Consider the following 19,145-nt stretch of genomic DNA (forward strand, 5'->3'; position numbering starts at 1 on the left):
ATTTTTTCATATGCTTATTCATAGCTTTGATTTCTTCTTCTGAAAACTGTCTACTATTATCCTTTGATCATTTATCAGTTGGAGAGTGGCTCTTATTTTTATACTTTTGGCTCTGGCCTGGAACTGTGGCTTAGAACTGCATATGGGCAGTGAGTTGACAGCCCCAGGTTGTATGCCCAGTGCAAGCAAAGGGTCCTTGTAATCTCTTTCTGACCAGTTGTCCAATCCCCTGACCATCTCTGGGCTTAGAGGTCATGAAGCCCGCAGCTGCCTCTAAGGCCCACTTCTTGTGTTGCTACCTAATGTGCACTCCAAGCAGGGTCACAGACCTCTCCTGCTGACTTCCTAAGTTGTCTTGCACTGGAAATATATCTCACTTGGACCTTTTGTGGGTTAGGCTTCCCTATTTTACTAGATTTCTTTCATCTTGAGGGGACATTTGTTCTGAACAAATGGGCACATGAAAAGGTTCTACCATGTAAATATTTCGAATATTAAAAATGTATATATTTGGAAAAAAAGTGTGGGTGTGGTGGCAGCTATGTGATACAGTTTATAGATTACTGGCGCTGGAGTCAGGAGGACTTGAGTTCAGATGTGGATTCAGATACAGTAACTGTGTGATCTTGGGCAAGTCACTTAACCCCAGTTGCCTCAAAAAAAGAAAAAGAAAAGAAAAAATAGTAAGAGCATCATAATAAAAGGTTTGATAGAAGTTTGCTTGAAATTTTTGAGTCAGTGTTCATTTATGATATTATCCTGTGGTTTTCTTTCTGTGTTTTATCTTTCCCTGGTTTAATTATTAGGACTATATTTGTCTCATAAAAAATTCTGGTAGGTCACTCTTTTTCAATTTTTGAGAGTAATTTGTGAAATATTGGTACTTTAAATGGTCTTTAAAAGTTTGATAGAATTTTCCTGTGAATCCATCAGAACCAGTTTTTTCCTTTGGTAGAAATCTGTTTCCTTTTCTCATTTTCTGATAGTTTGGATACTTCATATTTTTGAAAGTATCCCTTTGTTTTCATATGTTCTCAGTTTTCTTAGCATATGACCATGTATAACACATTCTTATTATTCTTTATTTTTTCTGGTTTTACTGTGATTTCACTTTGCTCATTTGCTAATTTGTTGATTTGATTTTTAGCTCTTTTTTTTTTTTAACAGATTAGCTAAGGATTTCTCAATTTTATGTCTTCTCAAAGAACCAGATTTTAGTTACATATTAATTTTTTTTGTTTCCAATCTATTTTCAATTTTTTAGTATTTCCTCTTTTGTACCCATACATGTTTATTTTTGGGGTTTCTAGTTTTCTTAATGCTTATTTAGTTCATTAATCCTCTCCTCCTATCTTGTTAATGTATATGTATAAAGATATGATTTTCTCCTTGAGAACTGCTTTAGCTGTATCTCAGCAATTTTGGTATGTTGTCTCATTATTATTTTCTTTTATATAATTATGAATTATTTTTGTGATTTATTCTTTGATCCACTCATTATTTAGGATTTCATTGTTGTCTCCATTTGGATCTGTATCTTTTGTTTGTGATCCCTGAACCAATTGCCTCATGGTCTATTGAGACCGTATTAATGGTTTTGGTGTTTTTTACATGTTTATGATATCCCTATATACTAGTACATGTAAATTTTTGTAAAAGTTCCACGTGGTACAGAGAAATATGTATATTCTTTCACTGTCTCATTTATGAGATGCCCTGAGTTTTTAAATTTCTGTTTTTCCAGCAGTGTGTTTAGTTCACATTTTTCCTTTTACGTTTCTGTTACACTTATTTAAAACTGAGAGAGGGATTTTAAAAATTTCTATCACTACTGTGTTACTGTCTATGTCTTCTTGAAGTTCAGTTAACATTTCCTTAAGAACTTACATGCTAAGGCATTTGGAGTAAATAAGTTTATTACTGATACTGGTTTATTTTCTGTGCTTCCTTTTAGCATAATAGAATTTTCTTGTTTATCTCATTTTATTTTTGGAATGTTTGTTTTTGTTTTGACAGAAAACATGGTTGCAACTACTACTTTTTTGGATTTACTTGATGCACAGTAGAAACTTTTCCATCCTCTGTTTTATTTTGTGATATCTTTACTTTTTCAATGTATTTCTTGTAAGTAACAGATTATAGGATTTTATTTTCTTATACAGTCTGTCACTTTTTCATTTTATTGAATTGTTTAATCCATTCACATTTAAATTTATGAGATTTAGGTTTATATTTTTTCTGTCTTTATTACTGTTTTTTTTTTTCAAGTTATGATTCACCATCCCCCCATTCCTCCCTATAACCATAGTACTATGTTTCTTTGGTACTTGACCTTAATTTTTTTAAAGGTGGCCTTGTTCCCACCCTTAATCCCTTCCTCTTTTTATCCCTTTTCCTTTAGGATTTTGCTTATTAGTTTCTTTTTCTTCCTGCTTTTATCTCATATAATTCTTCTTCCTCCTCCTTTTTCCCCTCCCAGTCAAGTAGATTCTTCCTTTCCTCCACTCCACTAGTCCTGTTTGTTAGTTTTCTATTTTCAGTTTTTGTGTCCCTTTCCAAAAAGGATTTTTCTTATTCCTTCACTATCCATCCTCTCTTTTTCACTGTAAACACTCATTCTCTGATTAATGACTCCTATAATTTGTCACATCTCTCTTTTCTCTATGCCTCCTGCTTTCATAATTTCCAGGATATCCATTTTAGGCTCTTCCCTCTTGCCACTGTCTTATAGAGCTTGCCCTACGTATTCCTCTTTTCTATTGTACATCACAACAATGCCAATTATTGCAGGTAGACGCTGCCCCATAGTAGACCTCTCCCTCCTTCATATTCCTGACTATGCAGTCCACCACTGATACATACCCTCTCCTGGTAACCTTTCCCCATTTACCTCAAAATCTCCCTGGCTCCATGCTTTCCTATTCCTCCAGGTGCCAGTCGCCCTCAGTGGTTCCAGCTCCCCACCACTGGATGTAGAATCCGTAGACTTTTCAAACACCAAATACTGCAGGCCACACCCAGTTCAAGGTCCCCATATTGCTTCACAGATCAACTCTTTTCACGCATAGAAGCATTCATTGGTGGAACCCCCTTCCGCCACCAAAGTAAGGCCTTCTTCCTTTCCCTCCTTTTTCAATCCTTCCACTCTCTTCACACACTCCCCTGTAGGTTCCGTTCTTTGTGTGACCACAGAGGTCACCCTCCTCTCGTTGCTAGTCCTTAATTTTACCCTGCAACATCACATATTTCCCTTTGTCTCCCTGCTCTCCTCTCTCTCTTTCATGTACCCTTTTTTCATGTTGTAATGTAGTCCCCAAACAAAACAACGCCCCCCCCCCCCCATATCCGTTAACTGTAGGCAGGGCTATGTCCACTTCTGTCCTCTATCTAATGCCCTCTATCTCCTCTTCACTGTTACCTTCACCAGATTTCTGCCTTCACTCTTGTCTCCTCATGTACAGTTAGAAAGAATTATCTTCCTTTACTGGTCTTTCTACTATCACTCTGTTATTTTCCTTGTCTGCTGTTTTTGTTTGATCCTTTGTTTTTCTTATTTGGCGTATTCAGGAAGCAAATAATCTCTTCAATTCTGGTTTTCCTTCTAAAATTATTACAAATTTGTATTGTCTGTTGTTCAACAACTGTCTTTTTTCATGTATGATTAAGTTTTTATTTTCAGGGTAGGTCACTAGGTTGCATCCTGAGCTGTATCAGTCTTTGAAACACTTTTCATTCCTTCCTGTGTTTTCTAGTGGGTCTAGAATCATCTTGTATTATTCAAATTTCCTTTCCTTTATATTTGAAGTTCTTTCTCCTGATTGCTTGCAGAATTTTTTTTTTCTAAATTGAATTGTTAAATTTAACTACTGTGTAGCATTTGTAGCCTTGGGTTTTTTCTGAAGTCAGTCTGTGAATTCCATGCAGCATTTAATTTTCTATGTTCAGAAGTTTTGGGTAGTTCTTTTATTTCCTTCATTATGATATTGAGATTTTTTTTGTCCTGTTTTGTTCTTTTGGGAGACCCAGGATCCTTTAAGTTGTCTCTATGCATCCTGTCTTCTAGTTTACTAGATATGAAGGCCATATTTCCTTTTCTTCTTAATACCTTCCCTGTTGATTTATCTGCTTATGTTCAAAGTCTTTGAGATTTCTTCTTTCTGAAATCTTTGGTAATTTCAGTGTTTTTTTTTTTTCCCTCTCCTTATTTTCCTCTATTGCTTACCTTCCAACTTCCCTCCGGGAGTGGTTTCCTTGGGGGCTGCATCTCAAAATGTCTCAACTTTCTTCCACTATCATTAACTCACTGTTCTCCAGCCTAGGTCTCTGCCTCAAGTAATGTTTGGGTGGTTAGAACTGGCTCTATCTGGATGTCATGTCCTCGTGTCTATCTTTGGATAGTCCTGTGATTAAAGAACCTAAGTCAGCTTTAAACATCTTTTCCTTGCTTTCTGTCTATCTTTGCTTCTGATAGCATGTGATGTTAGGAAGGAGTGTTGAGTGAGTTTAGAGTCTGCGAACATCAGTTCATAGGTTTTTGGTTTTTTCCTTTACCTTCTTTTAGATTTTGGGTATCCCCTAGACCATGGATATAGGTGAAATTGCTTTATCTTTGGTGCATAATTTCTGTTTTGTTGAAGTTTGAGGGGTCATGAGAATCAGAGAAAATGTCTAGTCTTCCATCTTATTGCTCACATAACCTGGAACTCTTATAGTTTAAATTTATTAATTAAATTCTCACTTAGCTAACAAATATTTATTGCATGTATACTATGAATAGCACTTTACAGATTTAATGAGGTATTAATAACATTTTGAGCAGAGTTTATAATCTAGATAGCATATAAAAGAGCACAGGGAAAAGTGAAGTAGTTTATGTGAGGGAGCCAGATTGCTAGGTGAATTTCCTAGAATGTCTTTCAGATTCTTAACACTTCGTAGACAGATTTGGCTTCAGATTAGGCAATGAAAGATGTTTAGAGGCATTTTGATGTTGAAAATATGTCTATTAATGAAATGTTTTAAGTTTTTTTGTAAGCACAGTCATGAATATTCAACCTAAAAATATTAGTATGATGCCTGAAAGATACTTGTGATATATAGGTATTGTTAAAACTTCTAGGTTACCAAAAAAAATGCTCCAACATTGATAATTTCTCGAATCCTAAGTTTGTCACTATTATTTAGAGAAACTTGAAACAAAAAAGATTAACATACAGAAATTTCATTTTTAGGGTTTTTTTTTTTTGAATTGAAAAGAAAGTTGAACCTTTGAGATAATTTTTTGTTCAATGTGAATTGAGCCACTAGGTGGCAACATATTAATAGTAAAACCTATATACTTAAAATGGTTTTTAAAATAGTATAAATCACTAGTCAGACCTGGAAAATGCAAAGTTTAAAGGGTGCTTCTAGTTGTTAAGTCATGTTTAAAGACTTTACTGATGGTTAACTTGCTGTCAACTAAGGCATTTAGTCCTTTCCACTTTTGGACAGTTTGGGTTGCTAGAAAGTTTTCTTGACAAGTTGAAATCCGTACATCAGCCTTTTTTAGGCACCTGCTTCTTGTTCCATTGTCTGAAGCCCTTTTCCACAATCTAGATAGCCTCAGTAGAGTTAGTCTGGGATGGGTCATTTTTTTTTGGACAAGGGGAGGCACAGCAAGGATAGTCTTATTAACTGTAACCTTGATGTATAATTATTCACAACTCATTCATGTGGATTTCATTTTTATGCGATCAATAAAATACATTTAAGAGCTAATTTTGATTTTTAGATGAATTTTGTAACTAGAAGAAAGCTTAATGATCATTAATTGTTGTTTTAATTGTGTTGTATTATTTAATTATTGCATTAATTATTGTATTGTAAAGTATGGTATTTTTTTCACTTTTTTTAAATTTAATTTAATTTTTTTTAATTTAAATTTATTTATTTAACATATTTGGTTTTCAGCATTGATTTTCACAACAGTTTGAATTACAAATTTTCTCCCCATTTCTACCCTCCCCCCACTCCAAGATGGCATATATTCTGATTGCCCTGTTCCCCAGTCAGCTCTCCCCTCTATCACCCCCCTCCCCTCTCATCCCCTTTTCCCTTCCTTTCTTGTAGGGCAAGATAAATTTCTACGCCCCATTGCCTGTGTATCTTATTTTTTAGTTGCATGCAAAAACTTTTTTTTTTGTTTTTGAACATCTGTTTTTAAAACTTTGAGTTCCAAATTCTCTCCCCTCTTCCCTTCCCAACCACCCTCCCTAAGAAGTCGAGCACTTCAACCTAGGCCACGCATGTATCATTATGTATAACCCTTCCACAATACTCATGTTGTGAAAGGCTAACTACATTTTGCTCCTTCCCAACCCATCTCGCTTTATTGAATTTTCTCCCTTGACCCTGTCCCCTTTCCAAAGTGTTTGTTTTGATTACCTCCACCCCCATCTGCCCTCCCCTCCATCATCCCCCCCCTTTTATTTTTTTTTTATCTTCCTCCCTCTTCTTTCCTTTGGGGTAAGATACCCAACTGAGTATGTATGGTATTCCCTCCTCAGGCCAAATCTGATGAGCGCAAGGTTCACTCATTCCCCCCTCACCTGCCCTCTCCCCTCGTCCCACAGAACTGCTTCCTTTTGCCACCTTTATGTGAGATAATCCACCCCATTCTATCTCTCCCTATCTCCCTCTCTCAGTATGTTGCTCTATCATCCCTTAATTTCATTTTATTTCTTTTAGATATCTTCCCTTCATCTTTAACTCACCCTGTGTCTGCTCTCTCTCTTTTACATATATATATATATATAAAACACATATATATATACATACATACACATGCATACATATACACATAGATACATACATACACATTCACTTATATATATATATACATAAACATATACATATTCCCTTCAACTACCCTAATACTGAGGTCTCATGAATCATACACATCATCTTTCCATGTAGGAATGTAAACAAAACAGTTCAACTTTAGTAAGTCCCTTGCAATTTCCGTTTCTTGATTACCTTTTCATGCTTCTCTTGATTCTTGTGTTTGAAAGTCAAATTTTCTATTCAGTTCTGGTCTTTTCACTGAGAAAGCTTGAAAGTCCTCTATTTTATTGAAACTCCATATTTTGCCTTGGAACATGATACTCAGTTTTGCTGGGTAGGTGATTCTAGGTTTTAATCCTAGCTCCATTGACCTCCGGAATATCGCATTCCAAGCCCTTCGATCTCTTAATGTAGAAGCTGCCAGATCCTGGGTTATTCTGATTGGGTTTCCTCAATACTCAAATTGTTTCTTTCTGGCTGCTTACAGTATTTTCTCCTTGATCTGGGAGCTCTGGAATTTGGTGACAATATTCCTAGGAGATTTCTTTTTGGGATCTATTTGAGGAGGTGATCGATGGATTCTTTCAATTTCTATTTTGCCCTGTGGCTCTAGAGTATCAGGGCAGTTCTCCTTGAGAATTTCTTGAAAGATGGTATCTAGGTTCTTTTTTTGATCATGGCTTTCAGGTAGTCCAATAATTTTTAAATTATCTCTCCTGGATCTATTTTCCAGGTCAGTGGTTTTTCCAAGGAGATATTTCACATTGTCTTCCATTTTTTCATTCCTTTGGTTCTGTTTTATAATATCCTGATTTCTCAAAGTCACTAGCTTCCACTTGCTCCAGTCTAATTTTTAAAGTAGTATTTTCTTCAGTGGTCTTTTGGACCTCCTTTTCCATTTGGCTAATTCTGCCTTTCAAGGCATTCTTCTCCTCATTGGCTTTTTGGAGCTCTTTTGCCATTTGAGTTAGTCTGTTTTTTAAGGTGTTGTTTCTTCAGTGTATTTTTCAGTATTTTTTTGGGTCTCCTTTAGCAAGTCATTGACTTGTTTTTCATGGTTTTCTCACATCCTTCTCATTTCTCTTCCCAATTTTTCCTCTACTTCTCTAACTTGCTTTTCCAACACCTTTTTGAGCTCTTCCATGGCCTGGGACCAGTTCATGTTTTTCTTGGAGGTTTCTGTTGTAGGCTCTTTGACTTTATTAATTTCTTCTGTCTGTATGTTTTGATCTTCTTTGTCAGCAAAGAAAGAATGCAAAGTCTGAGACTGAATCTGGGTGCGTTTTCGCTGCCTGGCCATATTCCCAGCCAACTAACTTGACCCTTGAGTTTTTCAGTAGGGTATGACTGCTTGTAGACTAGAGAGTTCTATGTTCCACGTTTGGGGGGGAGGTGCCAGCTCTGCCACACCAGCACTGCTCCTTCCCCAAGAACCCCTAACCCGAACTGGGCTTAGATCTTCAGCAGGCTGTGCACCCCTGCTCTGATCCGCCACTTAATTCCTCCCACCAGGTGGGCCTGGAGCTGGAAGTAACAGCTGTAGCTGCCCCACCTCCGCTGCCCCTGGGGCTGGAAGCCGAACTGGGAACTCCTTCCACTCCCGCAGCTTTTCCCACTAACCTTCTCTGCAGTCTTTGGTGTTTGTGGGTTGAGAAGTCTCGTAACTGCTGCAGCTCACTGAACCGCCTGGCTTCTGGTCTGGATGGTCCATGCCGCTCAGGCTGGGCTCTGCTCCACTCCGTTCCCAGCTCCCAGCTCCGAGCTCCGTGTGGGATAGACCTCACCCAGAGACCATCCAGGCTGTCCTGGGCTGGAGCCCTGCTTCCCTCTGCTGCTTTGTGGATTCTGCCATTCTAGAATTGGTTCAGAGCCATTTTTTATAAGTTTTTGGAGGGTCTCTGTAGGTAGCTCACACTATTCCCTGCTTACCAGCAGCCATCTTGGCTCCGCCCCTAAAGTATGGTATTTGATGGAGAGGAAGGTAGAGGACATTTTTTCACTCTTTGATTAGGAAATCAATTATCAATAAGATAAGGGAGACTAGTGAAGATCAGTTTTTTCCAAAGTAAATGATATATTTTTAGCAAAAGATACATGCATTTTAAAATTTTAAACTATTTTAGTTGAGTGTTATTTTATACCAATCATTTATAGTCTTTCCTTTAACCCTCCCTAGCAACAAAGAAAAATGAATTAAATGGATCGACAAACCATCCCTATCTGACGTAGTACAAAGCAGTCTCCTGTACCTGTGGTTGCCTGCTTCTTTAATGTACTTGTGGTTAACTATCATTTTTCCATCTTTTCTTCAAGAATAGGCTTGTTATTCAGTTATTCAACTGAAATTGTTTTATTAATTACCAAATCTAATGTCTTTTTCTCAGCATGAGTCCTTGACTTTTCTCCTGCCCTTGACGCTGTCAGTCATCCTCTTTTCCATAATCTCTGTGACACTGCTTTTTCCTAATCTCCTTCCTGTCTGAGTGTTCTTTCTCAGAATCATTTGCTGGATCTTCCTTAGGTTGTCCTGCCAAAAGTGTATGTTCCTTGAGGCTGTGTTCTGTAACCTTTTTTTTTCCTCCCTCTATATTGCTGTAGACATTAATCTCATATGGTTTTATCATCTCAATATAGATGCTTCTCAGTCCTAGCCTCTCTGCTAACTTTCAACCTTGTATCTCCAATTGCTTGTCAGACATCTTGAACTGGATATCTAGGATATCTGAAGCTGAACATTTTCAAAAAAGAATCCATCATCATTCCCCATAAATCCTGTCCTCTTCCTAACTTTCTTCTTAATGTCTAGGGCGCTGAAATCCTTCCTTTCACCTAAGCTTGAAACTTAGGTGTCATGCTCAGTTTACTCTCTCACTGACCTCACATTTCCAATTCTTTTCCAATCCTTTTGTTTTAATCTTCACATCATCTGTGCTATTTGTTTCCCTTCCCTTTGTTCTCACATAGGTGCTATCTTTTGTTACCTCTTGCCTGGATTATTTCTTTTCTTTTCTTTTTTTATTTAACGTGTGCACTTTTGTTTGAACTGGTCTTTAGTCCGTGTACAGGTAAAATTCCTTTCCTCCCCAAGTATTGGCATCAGTCTCATAAAACTGGTGGGGAGACTCTTCATTCACATCTGTGTTGGGGAAAGGGAGGGTATTTAGGGGGCCATTTATTATGCCTCCGACAATTAAAAAAGAGGAAGGCAGAAGGTACAGAAAGTTTTTTTTCTTAAAGGATTACATAATTTACATGTAAAATAATGCTAGTACCTTCTCCCCTCCTCTTCTCCCCGCTTGGATTTTTGTTACCTTTACTCTAGCAGACCAGGACAGCCTTTATAGAAACAGTTCTTTGTAACAATGCATTATGCAATTTTTGGAATGACTATTAAAAAAACAAAAACAAATGTGCAGTCAGAGTCCTGAAGACACAATGTAGAACTTTGGGGATGTTTACCTCCAGCATACTCCAGCATGCTGATCACCTTCATCATTCTAGTTTTTAAATCCTGAGTCAAGTGCCAAAAACAAAAACAAACAAAGACATGCCAATCTCATCTCTGCCAATCTCATCTCTTTTTTGGGGGAGGGCAATTACCATGTCACACCCATTAACAACAACAACAACAAAAGCCAAAAAACACAAACAGTCCATTTAGAAGCATTTGCAGTGGAGGTGGAGAGCCCAGATTCATCATACTCCTGCTTGCTGATTCACATCTGCTGGAAGGTGGAAAGAGATGCCAGGATGGAGCCCCCAATCCAGACAGAGTATTTGCACCCAGGTGGGGCAACGATCTTGATTTTCATTGTGCTGGGAGCTAGGGCTGTAGTTTCCTTTTGCATCCTGTCAGCAATGCCTTGGTACATGGTACCACCAGACAGTATGGTATTGACATACAGGTCCTTATGGATGTCAGCATCACACTTCGTGATTGAGTTGAAGGTAGTTTTGTGAGTTCAACAGGATTCCATACCTGAGAAAGATCGTTGGAAGAGAGCTTCTGGGCAGCGGAGCCTCTTGTTGCCAGTGGTAATAACCTGATCATCAGGGAGCTCATAGCTCTTTTCCAGAGAGGAGCTAGATGCAGCAGTGGCCATCTTTTGTACCAAGTCTACAGTGATATAACACAGCTTCTCCTTGATGTCATGCATGATTTCCCTTTCAGCTTTGGTAGTGAAACTGTACCTTCTCTCAGTCAGGATCTTCATGAGGTAGTCCATCAGATCACGGCCAGCCAGATCCAGATGGAGGATGGCATGGGAAAGGGCATAACCTTCATAGATGGGCACAGTGTGGGTTGCATCATCACCAGAATCCATCACTAATACCAGAGGCATACAGGGGCAGCATAGCCAGGATGGCCATGTACATGGCTGGGATGTTGAAGGTCTCAAACATAATCTGGTTCATCTTTTCTCTGTTTCTGTTGGCTTTAGGGTTCAGGGGGTCTTCTGTGAGCAGCACAGGGTGCTCTTCAGGGACCACACAGAGTTCATTGTAAGTATGATGCCAGATCTTCTCCATAATCATCCCAGTTGATGACAATACCATGTTCAGTGGAGTACTTCAGGGTCAGAATACCTTTCTTGCTCTGGGACTCATCCCCCACATAGCAGTCTTTTCTGGCCCATACTCACCATCACACCGTGATGTCTGGGACCACCAACAATGGAAGAGAAGACAGCCTGAGGGGCATTGTCTCTTGCAAAGGCAGCTTTGCACATTCCAGACCTTTCAGAGAGCAGCAATATCATTATCCATAGCAAACTCTGAAGTGGAAAGTTTAAACCCTTAAGGGAGAGGTGGTGCCCCATCTGGAGGCAGCAGGGAGGCAAGTTCACATTGGGTGGAGGAGTTCACAGCTAGTCTTGCCTGGAGTCTTTCAATGGATTTATTGATCTCTTAGCTACAGATCTCTCCCTGTCCCACCCATAATCACAATTAATCTATTTTGTCTCCTGTGATCCTCTTTACCTTTTGTTTGGTCGTAAACTTTCTCTTATATATAGAAACAGGTAAATTTTTCCATGATCTCCTAAATTGTTTTTATCACCCTATATATTTAGAATCTAGAGGATGTACCCATTTTATCTTGGGATATGGTGTGAGGTGTTGGTCTATGCCTAGTTTCTGCCAGGTTTTCTGCCCAGTTTTCCCAGGGATTTTTTTCCAAGTAGCGAATTTTTGCTCCTCAAGCTAGGATCTTTGGGTTTATTGAACACTGGATTACTATGGTCATTTACTACCTAATCTATCCCACTGATCTACCATTCTATTTCTTAGCCAGTACCAGATTGTTCTGATCATTACTGCTTTGTAATCTAGTTTGAAATCTGCTACTACTTGGCCACCTTCTTTCACATTGTTTCCCATTGATTCTCTTGGTATTCTTGACCTTTTGTTTTTCCAGATGAATTTTGTTATTATTTTTACTAGCTCTATGAAATAATTATTTGGTAGTTTGATTGGTATGACACTGATTAGGTAAAATCATTTAAGTAGAATTGTCATTTTTATTATGTTGGCACAACTTACCCATGAGCAATTAATATTTCTCTACTGTTTAGATATGTCATTTGTGAAAAGTGTTTTCTAATTATGTTCATATGTTTGTCTTGGCAGGTAGACTCCCAAATATTTCATATTATCTGAAGTTATTTTAAATGGAATTTCTCTTTCTATCTCTTCTTTACTGGGCTTTGTTGTTAATAAATATAAATGCTGATAATTTATGTGAATTTATTTTATATCCTGCAACTTTGCAAAAATTGTCGCTTCAGCCAGTTTTTTAGTTGATTCTCCAGGATTTTCCAAGTATACCATCATATCATCTGCAAAGAGTGATAGTTTTGTTTTCTTGTTGCCTATCTTATTCCTTCAATTTCTTTTTTCTTCTCTTATTGCTATAGCTAGCATTTGTAGTGCAATGTAGAATAATTATGATGACAATGGACATCCTTGCTTCTTTACCCCTGATTTTATTGGAAAGGCTTCTAATTTATCTCTATTACAGATAATGTTTGCCCTTGGTTTTAGATAGATACCACTTGGCTTTTTGAGAGAGATTCCATTTATTCCTGTGCTTTCTAGTGTTTTTTTTTTTTTTTAAATAGGACTAAATGTTGTATTTTGTCATTCCTGGTATAAATCCCATCAGGTGTATGATCTTTGTGGTAGTATTTTATTTAAAATTTTTGCATCAATATTGTTTAGTTTTCTTTTCATGTTTTTGCTTTTCCTGGTTTAGGTATTAAAATCATATTTGGGTCATAGAAGGAATTTGGTAGGACTCCTTTGTCTTTTTTTCAAATAGTTTATATAATATTGGAATTAAGGATTCTTTAAATATTTGGTAGAATTTTCTTGTAAACCCATCTGATCATGGGGATTTTTTCTTAGAGAGCTCATTTATGGCTTCTTCAATTTTTTTCTAAGATAAGGTTATTTAAGTTTTCTATTTCCTTTTCCGTTAATCTGGGCAATTTATATTTTAAAAAATTCATCCATTTAGTTCATATGGTCAGTTTTACTGGCATATAATTGGGCAAAATAGTCCTAATAATTGCTTTGATTTGATCTACATTGGTGGTGTAGTCACTCTTCATTTTTGAGACTAGTAATTTGGCTTTTTTCAAAATCAAATTAACCAATTTATCTATTTTATTGGTTTTTCCATAAAACTAGCTTCTAGTTTTGTTACACACATACCCATACCCATTTACACACCCACTCACACATGTATGTATTTATTTTGCTTTCATTTTCATTTTTATTGATCTCTTTTTTTGATTTTTAGGATTTATATTTTAGTGTTTAACTAGGGATTTTAAATTTGTTCTTTTCCTAGGTTTTTTTAGTTGCATACTCAGTTCACTGATCTACTCTTTCTCTTTTTTATTGATATAAGTATTTAGAGATATACATTTTTGCCTCATGTACTTTTTTGGCTGCGTCCCACAAATTTTGGTATGTTGTCTCATTATTGTCATTACCTTTAATGAAATTATTGTTTCCATTATTTTTTTTTTGACCCACACATTCTTTAGGATTAGATTGTTTCGTTTCCAATTATTTTTCGATCTATGCTTCCAAGGCCTTATTGATTGTAATTTTTGTTGCATTATGGTCTGAAAAAATATACATTTAACATTTCTGCTATTCTCTATTTGTATGTGAGGTTTTTATACCCTAATATGTGGCCAGTTTTTGTGAAGGTGCCATGTAATACTGAGAAAAAGGTATGTTCCTTTTATTCTATTCATTTTTCTCTAACGGTCTATCATATCTAACTTTCCTAAAGTTCTGTTCATCTCCTCAACTTTTTTCTTATTTATTTTATGGGTAGAGTTATCTAGTTCTGCTAAGAGAAAGTATTCCATTAGTAAAACTTAGCTGTCTTTTTCCTCCTGTAAACTCATTTATTTTTTCCTTTTAAGGATTTGGATGCTCTGCCGTTTGGTGCATATATGTTTAGTATTAATATTACTTCATTGTCTATGCTGTCTTTTAGCAAGATATAGTTTCCCTGATTATCTTTGCTTAGTTTCAAATCATGATTGCTACCTCTGCCCTTTTTTACTTTAGCCTGATGCATCCTAGGTTCTGTTTCACTCCCGTATTTATTAATTCTGCATGTATTTCTAGTTCAAGTGTATTTCTTGTAAACAACATATTGTTGGATTCTGGTTTCTAATCCATTATGCTATCCTCTCTGTTTTATGGGTGAGTTCATCCCATTCACATAAGCGGTTGTGATTACCAACTGTGTATTTCTCTCCATCCTTTTCTTCTGTTTATCCTCTCTCTTTTTCTTTATATCCTGTCTCTCCTCGAAAGTCTGTTTTGCTTTTGACCACTGCTTCCTTTACTCTGCCCTCCTTCTTACAAGCCCCCTCCTTTTTTTTCTTATCCCCTTTCCCTCCTATTTTTTATTTATCCCCTTCCCCCCTCCCTACTTCCCTGTTGGATAAGATAGGTTTCTCTCCCCACTTGAGAGAGAATGCGTGTGTGTATGTGTGTACACACACACACACACACACACACACATATATTTCCCTCTTTGAATCAGTTCAGGTGAGAATGGGATTCAAGCATTACCGCCATTGCTCCCATTTTCCCCTCCATTGTAAATGTTCTTTCTTGAGCGCTTCTTTTATGTGAGATAATTTTCCCATTCACTCTTTTCCTTCTCCCTTCTTCCAGTGCATCCTTCTTTTTTACCTTTCTGTTTTTAAAAATTTTTATATTATCCCAACATAACTGACTCACATCCATGCCCTCTGTTTATGTAGACTCTTAACTGCCATAATAATGATAAAGTTCTTAGGAGTTACATGTATAACCTTCCTATATAGGAATGCAAACATTTTAACCTTATTAAGTCCCTTATGATAGTGCTGAGCTTGTTCATATTCAATAGACAGTGTTTTAGTATATTTAATTTAGTCAGAATGCTTTTTAAGAATGCACATTTCAGGATTTTAAAATAAATTTTCTGTTAGACATACTTCAAATTTTCTTATTTAATCTATTTTTAAAATAATGAGGACTGGGTAATTAATTATACACACATTGTATAGGTCTTTAAAAATGATACTGCCTCAGTCAAAATTGACTGTTTAGGAATTCTGTTATATACTTTTAATGTCTAGGATGTGACTGATGTTTTTATGAAAAATAAACATTTCTGTCATTGACTTGTTTTTGTATATAAGCTATAATTTACTGAGTTTACATTTATTAAGCCTCCTAGTTTTGAGAAACATTTTGTAGCCGTACCTTTCAAAAGATTTAGTTAATATAACTTTTTTTTTGTCTTAGACTAGAGAAAGCCGGAAGTGCTGAGCAGTGTCTGGGGAGAGGAGGGGAAAGGGAGGGAAGCTGGGTTGTCCAACTGGCCAGTTCCAGTTTGGTACCCAGTGATCAGCTCCTTTTCTACTCACAGAGGTTACTCTTTGTCCTGGAGTCTTGGCCTGTTCATGCTAAGGTCTTGAACATGTCTCAGTTTGACTGAGGCCTTGCAGAAGAAGAAGAAAGAGAAGGGAGAAGGGAGAGGATAAAGGAGGAGGAGGAAGGCAGCTAGGTGGTGCAGTGAATGGAGCACAGGCCCTGGAGTCAGGAGGACCTGAGTTCAAATCCAGCCTCAGACATTTGACACTTGCTAGCTGTGTGACTTTGGGCAAGTCACTTAACCCCAATTGCTTTGCTTTTCTCCCCTCCAAAAAAAAAAGGAAGAAGAGTTTTATGTGTGTGTGCGTGTGCGTGTGCATGTGTGTGTGTGTGTGTGTGTGTGTATGTGTGTGTGTGTGTGTATACGTATATTTTATTATCTGGGTCAAATTTTAGGATAGGTGTTGAAAATAAAAAAGTTTTTAGGAAGAATAGTCATTAACACTTGTATTGTCAGAATTCACAAGGACTATATAAAGTGAATGAAGATCAGTACTATTTTTATCCTCTGATTCCACTGAAAATGAAGAAGGAAATGTATAATGTCTTTAAATCCCTGAATACTCACAGACAAAATATCTGCTTTCCTCAGTGATTTAATTATTGTAGCAGGTAATTTTGTTTTGATTGAAGCCCGTTTTATATTGTATGTAAGAAGCAGTGTTATGGAGGTGTAAGTTATTATTTTACAGAAATCAGAGATTTCCAAGGTGGCATTTTATAATCTGGAACTGATATAATTAGAATCTTTCTTCCACTTGAATACTAATGATTTTTGTTAAATAAATTAAAGAATAGTTTTTATTATTGTAGCAGATTACATTTTAATTAAGAATGTTGATCTATTTTGTCTGTAACTGGGAGGAGAAGGGAATAAGCATTTATAAAGAACACCTATTTTATTTTTCTTTACAAATATCTCATTTGATCCTCACAACAACCCTGTGAGGTAGGTGCTGTTATTATCCCCATTTTACAGTTGAGGAAACTGAGGCAAACAGGTTAAGTGACTTGCCCAGGGCACACTTGAACTCCGGTCTTCTTGATTTCAGGCCCAGTGCTCTATTCACAGTTCCACTGGCTTCCTCAAACTGCTGTTGTAGGTGTCTCCAGTGATAATTATGTGAATGTTATAATAGACCTTTAAGGAGTTGGTTTGATTTAAAAATGTAAATTTTACTATTTGATGCAAATGGACTTAAAAAACCCCCCACCATTTGTTCTGTTGTAATCTTAACTATACCCTGACCCCCTTTTCAGAGAAATTAAAGGCAGATCCATTAAATACTTGTGGTTCATCACTATCTTGGTCTTCTCTAGTATACCTTAGAGCAAAAATGAACAGATTGTAAGCCAAGCAAATTCTCCTGTAACTAAAGGTGTAGTACAGAGCATAACTTATTCTAAATGTTAATTTCAAAACTTTTCCTTTCATTTAAAAACAGGAAAAAATTAGGGCCTTAGAGGTGGGGCATATGTCTTCAGTTGATAATTTTCTTACATTCAAAATACTTAAAAGTTACTTCCAGGAGGTAGCATTATTGCCATATTTTTTAAGTCAACTAAACTTTTGCTTTTGTTTGCCCTGTTATCTGTTGTTTATCACAGAAAATCATGCTTTGGTTGCTAGAAATAATTAGGATCACAATAAGATTATAGAATGAGAAATTTATATTTATTATTATTCTATTAACATTAACATCTCTTCTTATCTCGTGAATATTCAAGGTTAATCAAATTAGCGTTAGAGCTTTATAAAGCCTGTCATCTACTAGAATACTTCTTTTATCTGGCTGCTTCTCAGGCTTATTGAGAATATTTTTCTGTCTAAACTTGTAGGCTTCAGCATATAACAAAATTTTAAAAATGCAATTTTTTAAATCATATTTTTGAACTCTATTTCTCTGACAATCAGCCAGGGCACTGTTCTGACGGAGCTTAGTTTAACTTCCTAGTGTGTTTCTTGAAATGTTGTATTTAAGTGTTAGCCATTTTTTCTGTCTACATCAAACCCTGCCCTCATCCTTGATGATTTGATTATTCACACTGATGACCTTTCAGACGTCTTGGCCTCCTTATTCATTGACTTTCTCACCTACCATGACCACCCTCTCTACTCTTCATCTACACATAGTTGTCATCAATCCTCCTCAGACCTCATCATCTTTCCAAACTGTTATACCCCTAAAATCTCAAGCTCTGAATTTCTTCAATGCTTACAATCTCTTGCCTTTCCAAATATCTTTTCGTCTCACATGTTAAACGTATTCTTGAGCTTCACTTGTATCTTTGGTTATCCAGTTCCAGTTTATTCTCTCAGTTATTTACCTTGGTTATGACCGTGTTTTCTTTCCTTCATAGTCTTATCCCTGTAACTGACCTATTCAACAAAGCATTGTTCACTGTACATGAATTCCTTGACCCCTTGTCTTTTAGCTGTTGAGGCATGTCTTGATAATCCTCAGCCCTGGGTGTCACTCCACTATCTATCTTCTCTTAACCATAATGTGAAATATGTCATACTACAAATTCATGTTATCTCATCTCAACTCAGCCTTCATAGTTTCAGAATGGTGTTAATACTTATATTGGGTCACAGATGTGAAGGAGGAAGGATTTAGAAGTCATTTTGTCCAAGCTCCTCATTTTACAGGTGAAAAAATTTAATAGTATTTTATTTTTTCTAATTATATGTAAAGACAAATTTTAACATTCATTTTTTAAAGTGAATTTTTGAATTCCCAATTTTCTCCCTCCCTTCCTTCCCATTGATCAAGTGTGAAAGACAGCTATTCTGATCAAGACAGTGAACCAAGACAAGTCCAAAGTACCCATGTTGAAAAATGCTATCCACATCTAGAGATTGAACTAATGAACTGTTAGTGCAGATTCATCTAAAAAAGTGAATCTGAGCAGATTTGAGAGTTAGAAGCCACTAGTAGACTGAGTGAGGCAGGAGTGCAGGCGGTGCGAAATGGCACGAGACCACGCCAAATGAGAGCAGCAGAGGAACCCAGGCAGCCCAGGGTGAGAGACCACTGGGCATGCGAAATGAAGGAACAGGCCCAGGGTGGAAGTACTGGCTAGAGCAGGGATAGATCCCCAGGACTCTCAGCCCAGGATGGGAGTCTGTTGGAGCTATGGGAGATGCCAGCACAGAGCCTGTGGCCGTGGGAGCAGCTACCCAAGGCCTCCAGCGCACACAGAGTCTAAAGGTTTGAAACTCGCCTTCTTGAACTTCTGGGAGCAATGACGGCCAGGTAAAATGGCTCTCCCTCCTTTCCGCACCCAGAGAATACTCCCTTGGGAGAAACCCTGAAATAGAGGAGCCAGCAGTGGGGCTTCAGTAGCCTTTTAGCTTGAGA

The 19,145-nt window shown here is 37.1% G+C and overlaps 1 protein-coding gene and 1 pseudogene across 1 annotated transcript in view; one reads left to right on the top strand and one right to left on the bottom strand.

Moving 5' to 3' along the window:
- The window catches only part of SRPK2 (SRSF protein kinase 2), a 281,169-nt gene that overhangs the window by 20,418 nt on the left and 241,606 nt on the right, over positions 1–19,145 (top strand).
- On the bottom strand, positions 10,483–11,555 carry LOC118849932 (annotated as a pseudogene).

The sequence above is a fragment of the Trichosurus vulpecula genome, chromosome 5 (assembly GCF_011100635.1).
Source record: "Trichosurus vulpecula isolate mTriVul1 chromosome 5, mTriVul1.pri, whole genome shotgun sequence".
Classification (NCBI taxonomy): Eukaryota; Metazoa; Chordata; class Mammalia; order Diprotodontia; family Phalangeridae; genus Trichosurus; species Trichosurus vulpecula.